A 14,070-nucleotide genomic window follows, 5' to 3' on the forward strand; every position below is an offset into this window, starting at 1 on the left:
GGGGATTTAGCTCAGTGGTAGAGCGCTTACCTAGGAAGCGCAAGGCCCTGGGTTCGGTCCCCAGCTCCGAAAAAAAGAACCAAAAAAAAAAAAAAAAGCAAAATTCTGTATTCTCTTAATGTGTCCTGCTGTTTTGATCCAAATCATGTCACCTATCCCAAAATCCATTCACACTCCAGAATGTGACTTAATTTGGAGATGGGACATTTAACGAGGTTTCATTAAGGTGAAGTCCTGTGTGTAGGTCCTCAGCAGACATAATGTGTCCTTATTATAAAGAGTTTAGGACACAAACAGGTACCCATAGACTACCATGTAAAGACACCGGGAGGTGGCCCTCAGTAAGTCAGCGGTGTAGGCCTCCAGAAAAGAATGGGCCCCACTCAAACTGGGCTCCCAAGCTGTGAGAAAAGAAATTGCTATGCAAGCCATCCCTTCCGGATATTTGTTATGCAACCAGAGCAGACTGACACATCCACTTTCTAGGTACAGATTCTCATTTTCAAAGCAGTTTTTCTCAAATACTCCTAAACAGGTTGACCTAGCACTTCATGCCTATAATTCTACTACCCAATAAAGACAAGTTACTATTTACTGAGGATTTTATCTTAGGACTAGAGATTCCCCCATCGCAACCCCTGTGCACACAACAGACACACCACAAATGCCGTGTGATTGAACAGGAGCAAGCCTAAAGCCAGGAGGGAGGCCTGGTGAGTCTCCCCAGGAAGTGGAGATTCGCAGAGTGATTTGCTTGAGATCACTCAAGATTGGTATCACCCTTTATTCCAGTTTTTAATTTATTTATTTGTGTTCATGTGTGGTGTATGTGTGCGTGCATTTGTAGAAGTCAGAAGTAAGCATAATCATCTTCTGTTACTTCTCTCTCTGGCTTTTGCTTCTCTTTCCTCACCCCTTCTCAGCACTGGATGCCACCTCTGCGCCTGGCTGTTCTGTGAGTGCCCGGGGCGCTCAGGTCATCATGCTTGGACAGTGTGATGGTTCGTATATGCTCAGCCCAGGTGGTGGCACTATTAGAAGGTGTGGCCCTGTTGGAGTTGGTGTGGCCTTGTTGGAATAGTTGTGTCACTGTGGGCGTGGGCTTTAAGACCCTTGTCCTAGCTGCCTGGAAGTCAGTCTCCTCATAGCAGCCTTCAGATGAAGATGTAGAACTCTCAGCTCTGCTTGTCCCATGCCTGTCTGGATGCTGCCATGTTCTTGCCTTGATGATAATGAACTGAACCTCTTAACCTGCCAGCCCCAATTAAATGTTGTCCTAAGAGTTGCCTTGGTCATAGTGTCTATTCACAGCAGACCTAACTAAGACAAACATCTAGCCCTCTATCCCACCAAACCATCTCCACAGCCCCCAAAGCCCACACTCTTCCCTTAGTCTCCCTACTACATCCCAACCCTCAGCATCTGTGCTGGAGGTGGACAAGTTCAGGGTCCTGGTACTAGCATCTAGGTCATATAGGAATAAGGCATCTCATAGAGATGGAAAGAAGGGAGAGAGAAGGAGAAGAAGGAGAAGGAGGAGGAAGGAGAAGAAGGAGGAGGAAGAGGAGGAGGAAGGAGAAGAAGAAAAAGGAGGAGGAGGAAGGAGAAGAAGAAGAAAAAAAGAAGGAGGAGGAGGAAGAGGAGGAGGAGGAAGAGGAGGAGGAAGAGGGAGGGGAGGAGGGTAGAACCCAAACCCATTTCTTATAAGAAACCCACTCTTGCATTAATGGGCCCACTCCCAGGATGTTAATCTAGCCCTGAGAGTAGAGACCCTGTGGCCTTCTCTTCACATCACTGATACCCAGTGCTGCAGCAGTTACATTTGAATACATTTGAGAAGGGACAGCCATTCAGAAGGTGACAAGTATGCCTATGATTTTCCTATTATTCTGCATGCATGTTAGCCTTCAAAGAAAATTACCCATGACCGAGAAGTACCCATGACCATCCATGAGACACTGTTCTTTGTGGTGTCACTAGTCATACTTCTGAGGTCACACACAGGAAACACACCGGGCTCTGCTGGGCGTTTGGGGGGAAAGATGAGACATTTCACCGAAGACTCTTATATTCTTGCAGTGTAAAATCTTTGTGTGAGCTCCTCGGCATAGCATTGGATGTCTCCACTGTCTGGGTCCTTGGTGAAGTGGGATTAGCCACAGACACACTTGGGATTGCCATGTAAATCGTCAGCTACAGCCAGTGCCTGGCAGGAAGGAAGGAGACACACAGGTCAGTGAGTGAAGAACTGACTTCCTCAGCAGGACACCCTCCAGATCAAGGTAGGATGAAGCCCTATGTCTACATGGGAGTCTTTTGAGTGGGGTAGGGGAACTGCAGTCGTTAGAGCTGTCCCTAAATTGATGGCAGGAATAGCAAGCCTTGTGATTGTTGAATAGGAGACATCGAAAGGGTAATGACGAACCCCTTGCAGTGGTGGTACACACCTTTAAACCCAGCACTCCGGAGGCATAGGCAGGTGGGTCGGTGGATCTCTGTGAGTTTGAGGCCAGCCTGGTCTACAAAACAAGTTCTAGGACGGGTAGAGCTACACTGAGAAACCTTGTCTAAAAGAAGAAAGGAAGAAAGAAAGAAAGAAAGAAAGAAAGAAAGAAAGAAAGGAGAGAAGAAGGGAGGGAGGGAGAGAGAGAGAGAGAGAATGTTTAAAATGGTATCAGGAAAGTAATTTAAGATTTAAAGAACAGGGCTGGAGAGATGGCTCAGTGGTTAAGGGCACCAACTGCTCTTCCAGAGGTCCCGAGTTCAAATCCCAGCAACCACGTGGTGGCTCCAACCATCTGTAATAAAATCTGATGCCCTCTTCTGGTGTGTCTGAAGAGAGTGACAGTGTACTTATATATAATAAATAAATAAAATCTTTAAAAAAAAGATTTAAAGAACAAACCACAAGACAGTATGCCAGTCATGTGTCATGGGCTTCTCAGCCAATGGGATACCATCTGGCTTCTTTGGCTTTCAAGGTCTGATGGAATCAACTTCACTGATGTAGGCTGTTTTCATGAACCTTGATGTCTAATTTGAAAATGAAAGATAAATATAATTTTTCAATAAAGAAATGAAGTTGCCCAGGACCTACCTTACCATGAACTCACAGAGATCCACCTACCTCTGATTCCTGAGTACCAAAATTAAAGGCGTGAACCACCAGACCCTTAAATTTCTATTAATTGAGCTTTGTTCTACACCAAATAGATACCTCGGTAAGATACAGGTTGTCAAAGGAAAGTGTATATTAGATCTTACAGATCTATTGAAAGAAGAGTTAATAAAGAAAAAATTATTCAGCCAAGATAATTAATTGGAGACTATCACTTCTTAACTTCTGCATTCAAACAAAGAATCAGGTTTCAGAAGTGAGCGGATCTAGGTCCCAGTGTGACTTCAGGTAAATTACCAAATGCCCTCCCTCTGTTTTCAAATCTGTAGAGTGGGTGTGCTTATCTCAGCCTGCCACACTGACCTTTAGTGTATAACATACTTACTAAACTTCAGGGCCCAGAGAGAGCACTGAATATACAGTGGCTATCCCAACAACAAATGGAGTAACAGTAGTCTGTGGTTGCTATGGCAACATTGTGTTACTTTTTACTTCTTTGACCTTCTGTGTGAAGAGGTCAAGTTTAAACCATGAAAGTCATGATTCTTTTTTTTTTTTTTTTCTCTTTCACTCTGGTTCTACAAGAACATGGGAGGTGCAGGGGAAAGTCGGGTAGCAAGGCTCCACTAAAATGAGGACCACGCATAGCATTCCCACAGAGAGCCGGTTCTTCCCCACTGAGATTGCCTTTCTGGCTTTATGCATATGATTGTATCTTAATGCTGATGTTCTAAGGGATCTAGGCTGGCCCACCTTGTAGAAACTGTCAAAATGAACATTAAAGAAATGGGACGTTGGCCTGGGCTTTGCTGGCTTCCCCAGAAACCCCACCAAAGATTAATGATAATCAGTAAAGATTAACTTTTTGAGCACACAATTCTCTTCCTGTGCAAGACTTTCTGATAAGGCTCATTTATGCAAAGTCTTGGAAGCCTGTGAATGGGAGCCCAGTTCTGGCTGGAACTAGAGATAACCACTCTTCTTTATTCCTTGTCTGCCTCGAGTGAGCTCGTGTTCTTCGTGGCAATCAAAGGCTTCCATAGAGAAGCTACAGCAGGAACATAAAGGGCGTGATTTCTCAGGGACAGTGTTAAGGTCTGTTTAGTCACTCTGTCCTTTGCGTTGGAGGCAGAAGTGTTGTGGTCTCATACTGAAGCTGAGAAGAGTAAAAAAAAAAAAAAAAAAAAAAAAAATCTGTGGCGGAACAGCTGGGCCAAGCTGCAGCCTCAGAAGCACGAAGCTCTATCAGTGAGCAGCTGTGGCTTGCAGGCTGCGAGAACAGGGCTGGGCAGGGTGGGACAGTGTGTTCTTCTTAGACACGCATGCTGCTGCCTGCTCACTTCCATTCTGCTGTCAAGTTGCCCCAATACAGGACCGACATCTATTTCCTTTGGTTCCGTGGCTGCCAGCTCAAAACACACATCAGTAAGTAAAGAAACAAGAGCCTGCCTACAGTCAGGGACTGCCTCCCCCTCTCCTTTGTCTTTCAACTCTCCGTTTCCTGTTCTTGCCCCCTTGCCAGCTCTCAAAGCCAAAGTCAAGGTTGGCTGTTGGGCCCAGGACAGTAACAAGCACTGTTTCCATAGCAGGAACGAATGCAGGCATGTATGTGTCAACCACAGGGACGGGTTTTGAGACCTGAGAGCTTTGCTGATATTGTCACTGTGCAAAGGCCACAGAACATAGGTGGCTACGACCTCCCCAGAGGAGACAGCGTTTTGGGACTGCGTGGTGGTTAGCATTGTCTTCTTGCCCCAACCTAGAATTCCCTGGCAGGAGAGTGTCAGTGAGGGACTGTCTACATTGTGACAGTCTGCAGGCATGTATGTGAGAGATTCCCTTAACTGAGTTAGTTGATTGATGTGAGTGGTACCAACCCTTAAACAGAGGGGAGGGACTCCTGAACTGTATAAAAGTGGGGAGATTGAGCTGATCACAAAAATTAATTAATTAATTAGTTAATTAATTAAGCAAGCAGGCAAACTTGCATGTGCTTTCTCTCTGTCTTGTCTATGGATGTGGTGTGACTAGCTGTCTGAACTTCCTGGACTTCCCCACGGCGAACTTGGAATTGTAACCTGAAACCAACTCCTTTCTCTCTGCTTCTTTTGTTGGGATATTTTATCCCAGCGACAGACAGACACGAAGTCGGGACAGACTGCTGTTCTATATGAGGCCTCTCTTTACAGCTGTGTGACTTTTTCCATCATAGATGTCACCTCTGTGTCCTGGTCAGCCCTCCCTGGTTCTGGCCCTTTCTTCCCTCCCCATGTACATTAAAGCATGCTTTCTTTTCCCAAACATCCCCATGGGCTGTGAAGGGTTTGTTTGCCTGCTATTTCTCTGACTTCTGGAATACAGATTGGTCTGACCTGGCTTTGTGTATGCAGTTCCTCATGTGCACCAGCAGGTCAGTGAATGATGCTAGACGCTGCGCCATGCTGGGTCAGCAGACTGTCAGGATTCTGTAGCCCTCCCTTCCCCTGGGGTCCAAAATGGCTGCCCATGCAGACAAAATAGAAGCACAGTCCATTCCTGAACCGTGGTTTCATCTTTCACATTTTTAGTTACTCAGGGTAACCACCATTCAAAAATTCAAAATGGCTTATTCTAGAAGTAAGCATTTCACATGTTTTAAATAATTTACTGTAGCCTATGCAGTGGTTGGTTTCTAACTGTTGCCACAACTTGAAAAGAGTGATTCTAAGGGATTATCCCCAACAGGTTGGCCTGTGTGACTGCCTGAGAGTGGCTATCTCAACTATTTACTTTATTGGATTTTTTAAAATTAAATTTAATTTTTTTTACTTATTCACTTTGCATCCTGCTCATTGACAATCCTTCCCAATCCTCCCCCCCAACCCTCTTACCCCCCCATCCTCCTCCCCTTCTCTGAGCAGGTGGGGGATCCCTCACACCCCTCCCTACTCTCCCCCCAACCCTGGTATCTCCCACCTTAGCACTTCACGTCTCTGCCTGGGCTAGGCGCTTCCTCTACCACTGAGGCCAGACAAGGCAGCCCAAAGGAAGAACATATCCTACATACAGGCAACAGCTTTTGGGACAGCCCCTGCTCCAGCTGTTCAGGACCCACATGAAGACCAAGCTGCACATGTGCTACATACGTGTGGGGAAGCCTACATCTAGCCCATGTAAGTTCTTTGGTTGGTGGTTCAGACTCTGAGAACCCCAAGGGCCCAGGTTAGTTGATTCTATTGGTCTTCCTGTGGAGTTCTATCCCCTGTAGGACCACAATCCCCTTCCTCCTGTCCCTTCATAGCTCCATAGTCCCCAAGCTCCACCCACTGTTTGGCTGTGGTGTGTTTGCATCTGTCTGAGTCAGTTTCTGGGATGGAGCCTATTTTATTGGTAGCCTTGACTGGCTTGGTCTTACTTAGTAGACCAGGTTAGCCTTGAACTCACAGAAATTTGCTTCCTTCTGCCTCCTTGGTGCTGGATTAAATGTGTGTGCCACAGCGCTCAGTCCTTGATTGTTTATTGATGTGGGACTACCCACCCTGATATGGGCGGGCTGTTTCATTGGCTAGGCCCTCAACTGTGTTAAAGAAAACCCGAGTAGGAGCCAGAGGCACGTATACATTCATTTCTGAGGCTGTAAGTTTCTGCTTTGACCTCCCCTCCATTATGGACTATGACCTGGAAGTATAAGCCAAATAAGCCCACCCCCTCCACCCCCCAACCCTTGCCGCTTCTTGTCAGGGTGCTTGTTGTGGTAACAGAAATGGAACGGCTTATTACTGTAACTTAACCTTTCATGCCCAATGCTTGTTTATACCTGAAACTTTATTAGAGATTTGATAGAAAAGACTCTATGCAGGGTGGACGCAGTCTGTGCTTCCAGCACCGGCAGAAGGGCTTTGGTCAGTCCGGGGTGGGGCTTCTGTGCCTGAATAGAAATCCCTCAGACACAGTGGGCACACGCCGCACAGCCCTAGAGAAATGGTTTCCTCTCCTGCTCCTCTCCTTCCTGAACAAATGAGGTTATAGATATCATAGAAAACTGGGTCTGGGAGGTCTTGGGGTTCTCGCTGTGACATTATGACTGTCTGTTTGAGATCATTGGCTTGTGATCATTTCTAGAGTTTGTTTCGAGTTTAGGAATGACTCAGGTTTGCCTGTGTGCTTCAGAGTTCGGAAACTGCAGCGTTCTGTTTCCCAATTGTCTCTGTCCTGCCCTGCTGATTCCTGATTCAGGCTTTAGTAAAGCTTCTGGTCGCCGTGTGCGCAAGGTTTCTCAGTTCAAGCCAGGGACTGGGTACCTCGGATTGCAACCTGAGGCCCCTGTTAGAGAGAAATGCACCAGGAAACTGAACCCGCTATGGAGGAATGCAGAGTAGAACGGGGGTGGGGGGATAAAGGTGAAGGGGTGATTGATTTTGATTGGAAATAATGAAAAACTGACAAACGTTTGGCACTCCATATGGCCCTCCCAAGACTAACATGTCTTTGCAGTGGTGAAACGCCATGACCCAAAGGCAAGTTGGGGAGGAAAAGATTTATTTGGCTTACATTGTCCACTTTGCTGTTCATCACGGAAGGAAGTCAGCACAGGAACATGGAGGCAGGAGCTGATGCAGAGGCCATGAAAGGGTGCTGCTTACTGGCTTGCTCCCCATGACTTGCTCAGCTTGCTTTCTTATAGACTCTAGGACCACCAGCTCAGGGATGGCCTTACCCACTATGGTCTGGGTCAATGCCCTACAGGCTTGCCCACAGCCGGATCTCAAGGAGGTATTTTCTCAGTTGAGGTTCCCTCCTCTCAGACGACTATAATTTGGGTCAAGTTGATGTGCATCTAGCCAGCACACAGCAATAATGTGGGTCCTCTTCCAAGCACGGTTACTAATATCACCCAGTACATCCTGCTTGCCTTACACCATGCCGCATTCTCCGTCTGTCTCAACACATCATTGCCACCGCCACAGACCTAGGTACGTCCTGGGCATCACTCCGATTTGTACAAAATGATATTAAGTCCTGGGTGGGTGGAGTTATACAGGTTGCCCAAGACATCATCGGTGAAGCGAGGGACAGAACTGGGGTACTTACAGAACAGTAGCCTCTTCTTGCCTTCAGTTGCTCAGAGTAAATGAAATTTAGTTGGCCAGGAGGAAGAGTTGAGAAAGTATGGAAGAGTATATGATGTGCAATAGTCTGTGGTTGCAGGGGGCGGGGCGTGGAGTCGAGCGGAGAGGAAGACTGTTTCTGCTAGGTGTGTGCATATGCAGGTCACAGTGCAGCCTCAGGTGCCAATCTTCACTTTCAACCCTGTTTGAGGAGGGTCTCAATGTCGGTAAGTTTCTGGAGGAGTCTTCTGACTCCTCCCACCTCACTGTAGAGTGCTTTTTAGCTTTTACATGGACTCTGAGGCTCTGAACTCACATTCTCACCCTTAAAAAGCAAGTGCTCAGGGGCTGGAGAGATGGCTCAGAGGTTAAGAGCACTGACTGCTCTTCCAGAGGTCCTGAGTTCAATTCCTAGCAACCACATGGTGGCTCACAACCATCTGTAAAGAGATCCGATGCCCTCTTCTGGTGTATCTGAAGACAGCTACAGTGTACTTATATATGATAAATGAATAAATAAATCTTTAAAAAAAAAAAAAAAAGCAAGTGCTCTACCCACTGAACTGGCCCCAAAGGAATGGTCTTAAATGACTGCAGTCTGGGGCGGGGCAGGGGGAGGACCAGGAAGCATTCTTGGGATTATTGAAGATGGAGAAGCACAAACCCACCCTTGTGTGGTACTTGGGGCAGAGCTAAGACCGTGCAAGCTAATTGCCCTAGGATTACTTTCTCCTCTTGCTCATTCAAAAACGTTACAAAACTGAAAAGCATCCAAGAGAGAAGTATATTTGTTTCATCCATATTTTTAAAAATACCTGAAAAATGCCAATGTTGTTTTAAATTTCTTTGTAGTCCACGTGACCAGAAATCAAATTTGTCACTGTGTTCTTATTTTTTGCTAAAACTATAAGTCTTCCACAGGCCTGTTCGTCTTTCTGACTACAACAGAAAAACCTCTATTGACCAGGAAGAATTTTTTTTTTTTTTTTTTTTTTTTTTTTTTTTAGAGAGGAAAGGGTTTATTCAGCTTACACTTTCCACATTGCTGTTCCTCTCCAAAGAAGAACTCAACAGGTCAGGAAGCAGGAGCTGATGCAGAGGCCATGGAGGGATGTTACTGGCTTCGACCAGGAAGAATTTTATTAGCAATTTTTCAAAGAAAGAAATTGCTGGGGAAAGTATATTATAAATCAAGAGTAGTTTCAATAATTTTTTTTCACCAGCCAGGCTCTGTGCATCCTAGGCGAGCATGCGAACAGGACTTTGCTCCCAGCCCACTTTTTATTTCTTCAGATGAAGCCTCACCAAGTTCCCCCGGCAGGCCTCAGCCTCCCAAGTAGCCCAGATTGCAGGAGCTGCTGCTGGTCCTGGCAGGTTCTGAGTGACTTGGAAGAAGAATTCCACTGTAGAATCTTCACATTGGCAAATGACTGCCAAGAATCCCGCACCAAACTAACCAAGACAAAGCTCAAGAGGATTGTAGATACACGCCGGAGGCCATTTAAATGACTCCTATTGAAAGAGCAACTATCAGCTTCGTTATGACCCAGAAACCAGGCAGAATTTAGTTCATAATCAAACTAACTCGGAAAACAGTTTATAAGCTCAAACCAACCGATCCTCTGTTTGTCTCTGTCTGATCCCCTCCAAACCAATGCAAGCTGGAAAGTGAGCAAAAGTGATATCATTAATTTAGAAGTGACCTGGGCCATGATGGGGTCCACTAGCCCATAGGTTCAGGGACCAGTTTTGATAGGAACTGACTTGTGCCTCGTATTCTATCCTGGAGTTAGTGTGTGTACAGCATAACTTAGGTAATGATTATAACAGTAATAATATGATATCGTTGCCGTGATAAAAAAAAAAAAGTCATGTGTTGTAATCACTTGACATGAAGTTCTCCACAAAAAGGAACGTCTGCTGACAGAGGAGGTAACCAGACGTCTGTGGCGGATGTTATCTGCACGCATGCGCACACTGTTGATGGCCTGTGATCCTGTAAGCGGCAGTGTCTTCCTCAGATGGTAAATGATGGTCAAAGTTTTGTTTTCCTTCAGTGTACCCAATAGTTGCTTTCCTTGAAAATCCAGAATATGCAAAACATCCCTCGTGCCTCTACGAGTTAACTTCTGTCGCCCGGCTGTGGGCTGGGGTGGGAAGATAGTCAACCATGTGTCTGGGATTTCAGCACAGTTGGATAACAAAGCATCCACATATCTCTAAACCAAGAAGACCTGTTTCCAAGGAAAGCCGGTAGCAAGTTCCAGTCGTCAATCAGAGTAAACAGAATGTCCAAAGCCTCTGAGCCAGCGCGACACCACGAGAAGACACCGGCAGCCAAAGAGCGAGCACGCACTGGATTTAGACCCAATCTTTTTTATTTTCTGAGACTTGTCATAGTGTGTAGTTTGTCCGAGCCTGAACTTGTGACCATTCTGGCTCTGACTCCTGAGTATACAATGTCAGGTGCGCACCACAAACCCCCCCTTCGGTTAACTCTTATCATAAATGACCTTGGGATAATGTTTTGTGTCACTATTTTGAAAGGATCTTTTTTTGAAGTGGGCTTTCGTCTCAGAACCCTATAGAGTCATTGCTTCCTTGAAAGGCCATGATGAGAAAGCAAGCTGGGGAGGAAAGGGTTAACCTGGCTTCCACTTCCACACCATAGCCCATCACTGAAGGAAGTCAGGACAGGAACTCAAGCAGGGCAGGCACCTGGAGGCAGGAGCTGATGCAGAGGCCGTGGAGGGTGCTGCTTACTGGCTTGCTCCTCGTGGCTTGCTCGGCTTGCTTTCTTGTAGAACCCAGGACCACCAGCCTATGGATGGCACCACCCACAATGCACTCAGCTCCCCCATTGATCGCTAATTGAGAAAATGCCCTACATTTCTGGATCTCATGGGGGCATCTTCTCAACTGAGATTTCCCCCTTTCAGATAACTCTAGCTTATGTCAAGTTAATGTAAAACTAGCCAAGACAGCCCTTGGAGGTAAAAACAAACAAAACCAAGATGTTTCAAATAACAGAAGGCTTTACTAACATTCTATGCTCACCAAATACCTGAGATAAGGAAAGGTTACAGAAATGAGAATAAAGTCTCCCATCTGGCTGAATGTATAGAGAAGCTTGGATCCAAGTCCCCGAGAGTTGAGAGTAACCACGGGGAAATGGATTTGGAATGCTAACACCTGGTGCTGTCCGACCATTGTCTCCATGTCTTCTGGAATAGTAGAAAGCCATGTGGGCTACAAATGAAGTTCAGTGAACTGAAATCTTGTGTTTGTGTAATAATGATTTGTGGGCCATAGTTCTTCGTCTGCTTTTGAACTGCTCTTGATGTGATGGGCTTAGTCAGGGTCCTACAGCTTGAGGACGGACACCCTCTGCATTTCTTTTCGACTGTTCAAAGTGTATGCACCCTGTAGGTTTTCTGCTGTGTTGTGCTTTGCCTTGGCAACTAGGAAAGTCAGAGGCCTATTGTCCAACGCTGATGGACGGTTGTTTCACTACAGCTTCCTGGTAGAAATCCCAGGCTCTTTTCCTTGCCGGCGACATCTCTCTGACTTTATTCTCTTCTTTTATGCTTTTGCTATAGTCCCCTCATAGGACAGGGTATGCACAGCAAATGGAGGAGCCCAGAATAGTGACTGGGGCTTGCAAGTGCTCCACAAACGCCCACCAAAGATGGCTAGATCGTACAGGTGGACTCCTGCCACAAGGGGGAGCCAGTGTTAGCTTTCTTGAATGAGGTGGTTCCCACCCCTTGATGCTGGCCGGCCTAGGATGGGGATGGAATAGTGTTTTGTAGACAGTTGTATTCCTGAAATGCACACGACCTAACGCTGCTGGGTGAGCGTTGAGGAGTCCCGGTTCCTCCTGTGGAAATCCTGTCATTATCCCTCCAGGATGCCATTCACTGCCCTACTATGCTGAGAAGCTGGAGACCCAAGTCAGAGAAGAACACATCCGACCCCAGGAACTGTTCACCTCCAGTGCTTTATTCATTTAAAATAAACGAGATTAAGCAAACCAGCACGTGACTCAGCAGGGTTTTCACTAGAAATAGAAGACAGCAGGGGTGAGCTTGAAGGCTACACTTGGGGAAGCACTGACACTAACTTGCTCCGTATAGCCTGAGTCATATTCTGTTCTGGGGTATGGGGGGGGGAGTACAGGTGCATCTGTGTGCACGAGTGTCTGAAAGCCAGAGGTCATCTTCCCCTCTCTCTCTTAAAGTTAGGTTTATTTATTTGTATGTGAGTACACTGTCACTGTCTTCATGCACACCAGAAGAGGGCATCGGATCCCATGACAGATGGTTGTGAGCCACCATGTGGTGGCTGGGAATTGAACTCAGGACCTCCAGAAAGAACAGTCAGTGCTCTTAACCACTGAGCCATCTCTCCAGCCCCCATCCTCTGCTCTTGTTCCTTGGGTGCCATCTCTTTGTCTTTTGAGTCAGTGTCTCTCACTAGTACCTGGGGCTTGCTGATTAGGCTAAGCTGGAACTTCCTGCCTACCTCCCAGGGTTGGGATTACACTGTGACACTGTGTCAGGCTTTTAACAAGGACGCTGTGGATTGAAGTCCGGTCCTCACTTGCCAGGCCAACAGTTCATGACAGTTCATGGACTGAATCATCTCCCAGCTACCGCCACAATCTTCCTGTTGTTTTCCCTTTCCATGGAGACTCAGAGCTCTGAAACTGAGATCTGCTAGTTTGCGACTCCATCTGGAAAATGGGAACAAGGGGACCTGAGGCTGTGGCACACAGACATGTGAGTCCTTCTTGACTCTTGAGTCTGCTCCTGAGTCCTTCTTGCTGTGTGTTTCCTGATGCCTGGGTAGGAAGCCTGCCCAGAACAGGTATCTGAGGGTTCTTTATGGGCAGAGAGCAGAGGCCAAGCAGTCCCTTTTTAGGCCTTGATCCTTTCCGCTCATGCAACCCCCACAACTGTATGTGACCTTCATCTTACAATGAAGAGATCAATAAACAGGTGATTTCTTAGGCCACAGTCGTTAGCCTGTCTTGGTCTGTGGGAAACAACATCCTTATTTTCATTCATATTTTTAAGAATATTTTTATTACATATGTATATACTAGCACTTGTGTGCCTGGTGTCCTCGAGGCAGGAAAGGACATTGGACCCCAGGGACTAGAGTTACAGATGGTTGTAAGCCAATATGTGGTTGCTGGGAATTGAACTCAGGTCGTCTGGAAGAGAAGCCAGTGGTCCTAACCACTCTCTCCAGGCCCTGTTGCCATTGTCCTTTCACTAAAACTTAGCATTTCCTTCCACTGTGAACGTAAGCAAAGGCCAAGGTGAAGTCAGCCAGGCCTGTAACCTTGTTCCCGACAGAGTCACAAGTGCTTTCCATGACATCATGTGCCCTAGAGACAGCAAGGCGTTGTTTATATCACTGCCACTTTGACGCTGTTAATCATTACATCGCCGTCAGACCTTAATTATCCCACATATCAATGATACACAAGCTACTGTGTAGCATTTTTAATACTTTGTGTGATCAATTTCTTTTACAACCCAATGTACTTTATTGCATAGACCTCCCCAGACTGCCACAGATTACAAAAAGGGTTAAGAGTGTTCGTCGAAAGAGTGATGTCATAGGTCTGTTGCTTATCCATGAATTCAAAAGGAGGGTAGGTATCAAAGTACAGAGAGGACCCTCATCACCACGGGACTAACTGGGCTGGAAAATCAAAATGGCGTTACAGAAAGCACGCTGCTTGAACCGACTACATTTTCTTGATGGGAGGAAGCATGCAGAATCTTTCCACTTGAACTAAACAGAAGCAGGGCCCGATGCCTAAGGATGTCCGGAGCACTCTTACAGGACATA

At 46.4% G+C, this 14,070-nt stretch overlaps 1 protein-coding gene across 22 annotated transcripts in view; it reads left to right on the top strand.

Annotated features, from left to right (window-relative positions):
* The first annotated feature begins 1,960 nt into the window (after positions 1 to 1,960).
* Positions 1,961 to 14,070, top strand: part of Sytl3 (synaptotagmin-like 3) — a 70,397-nt gene continuing 58,287 nt past the window's right edge. For 3 of the 22 annotated variants that reach the window (XM_087580875.1, XM_087580970.1, XM_087580943.1), the window contains exons 1-2: positions 1,997 to 2,282; positions 6,079 to 6,270. The gene's annotated coding sequence lies outside the window, so the exon portion shown is untranslated. Of the gene's footprint in view, positions 2,283 to 4,310; positions 4,544 to 6,078; positions 6,271 to 14,070 lie in introns of those variants that run through there. The other 19 variants (XM_087580920.1, XM_087580986.1, XM_087580941.1 and 16 more) reach the window with 14 other exon arrangements.

Source organism: Rattus norvegicus, chromosome 1, assembly GCF_021556685.1.
Source record: "Rattus norvegicus strain SHRSP/BbbUtx chromosome 1, alternate assembly SHRSP_T2T, whole genome shotgun sequence".
Lineage (NCBI taxonomy): Eukaryota > Metazoa > Chordata > Mammalia > Rodentia > Muridae > Rattus > Rattus norvegicus.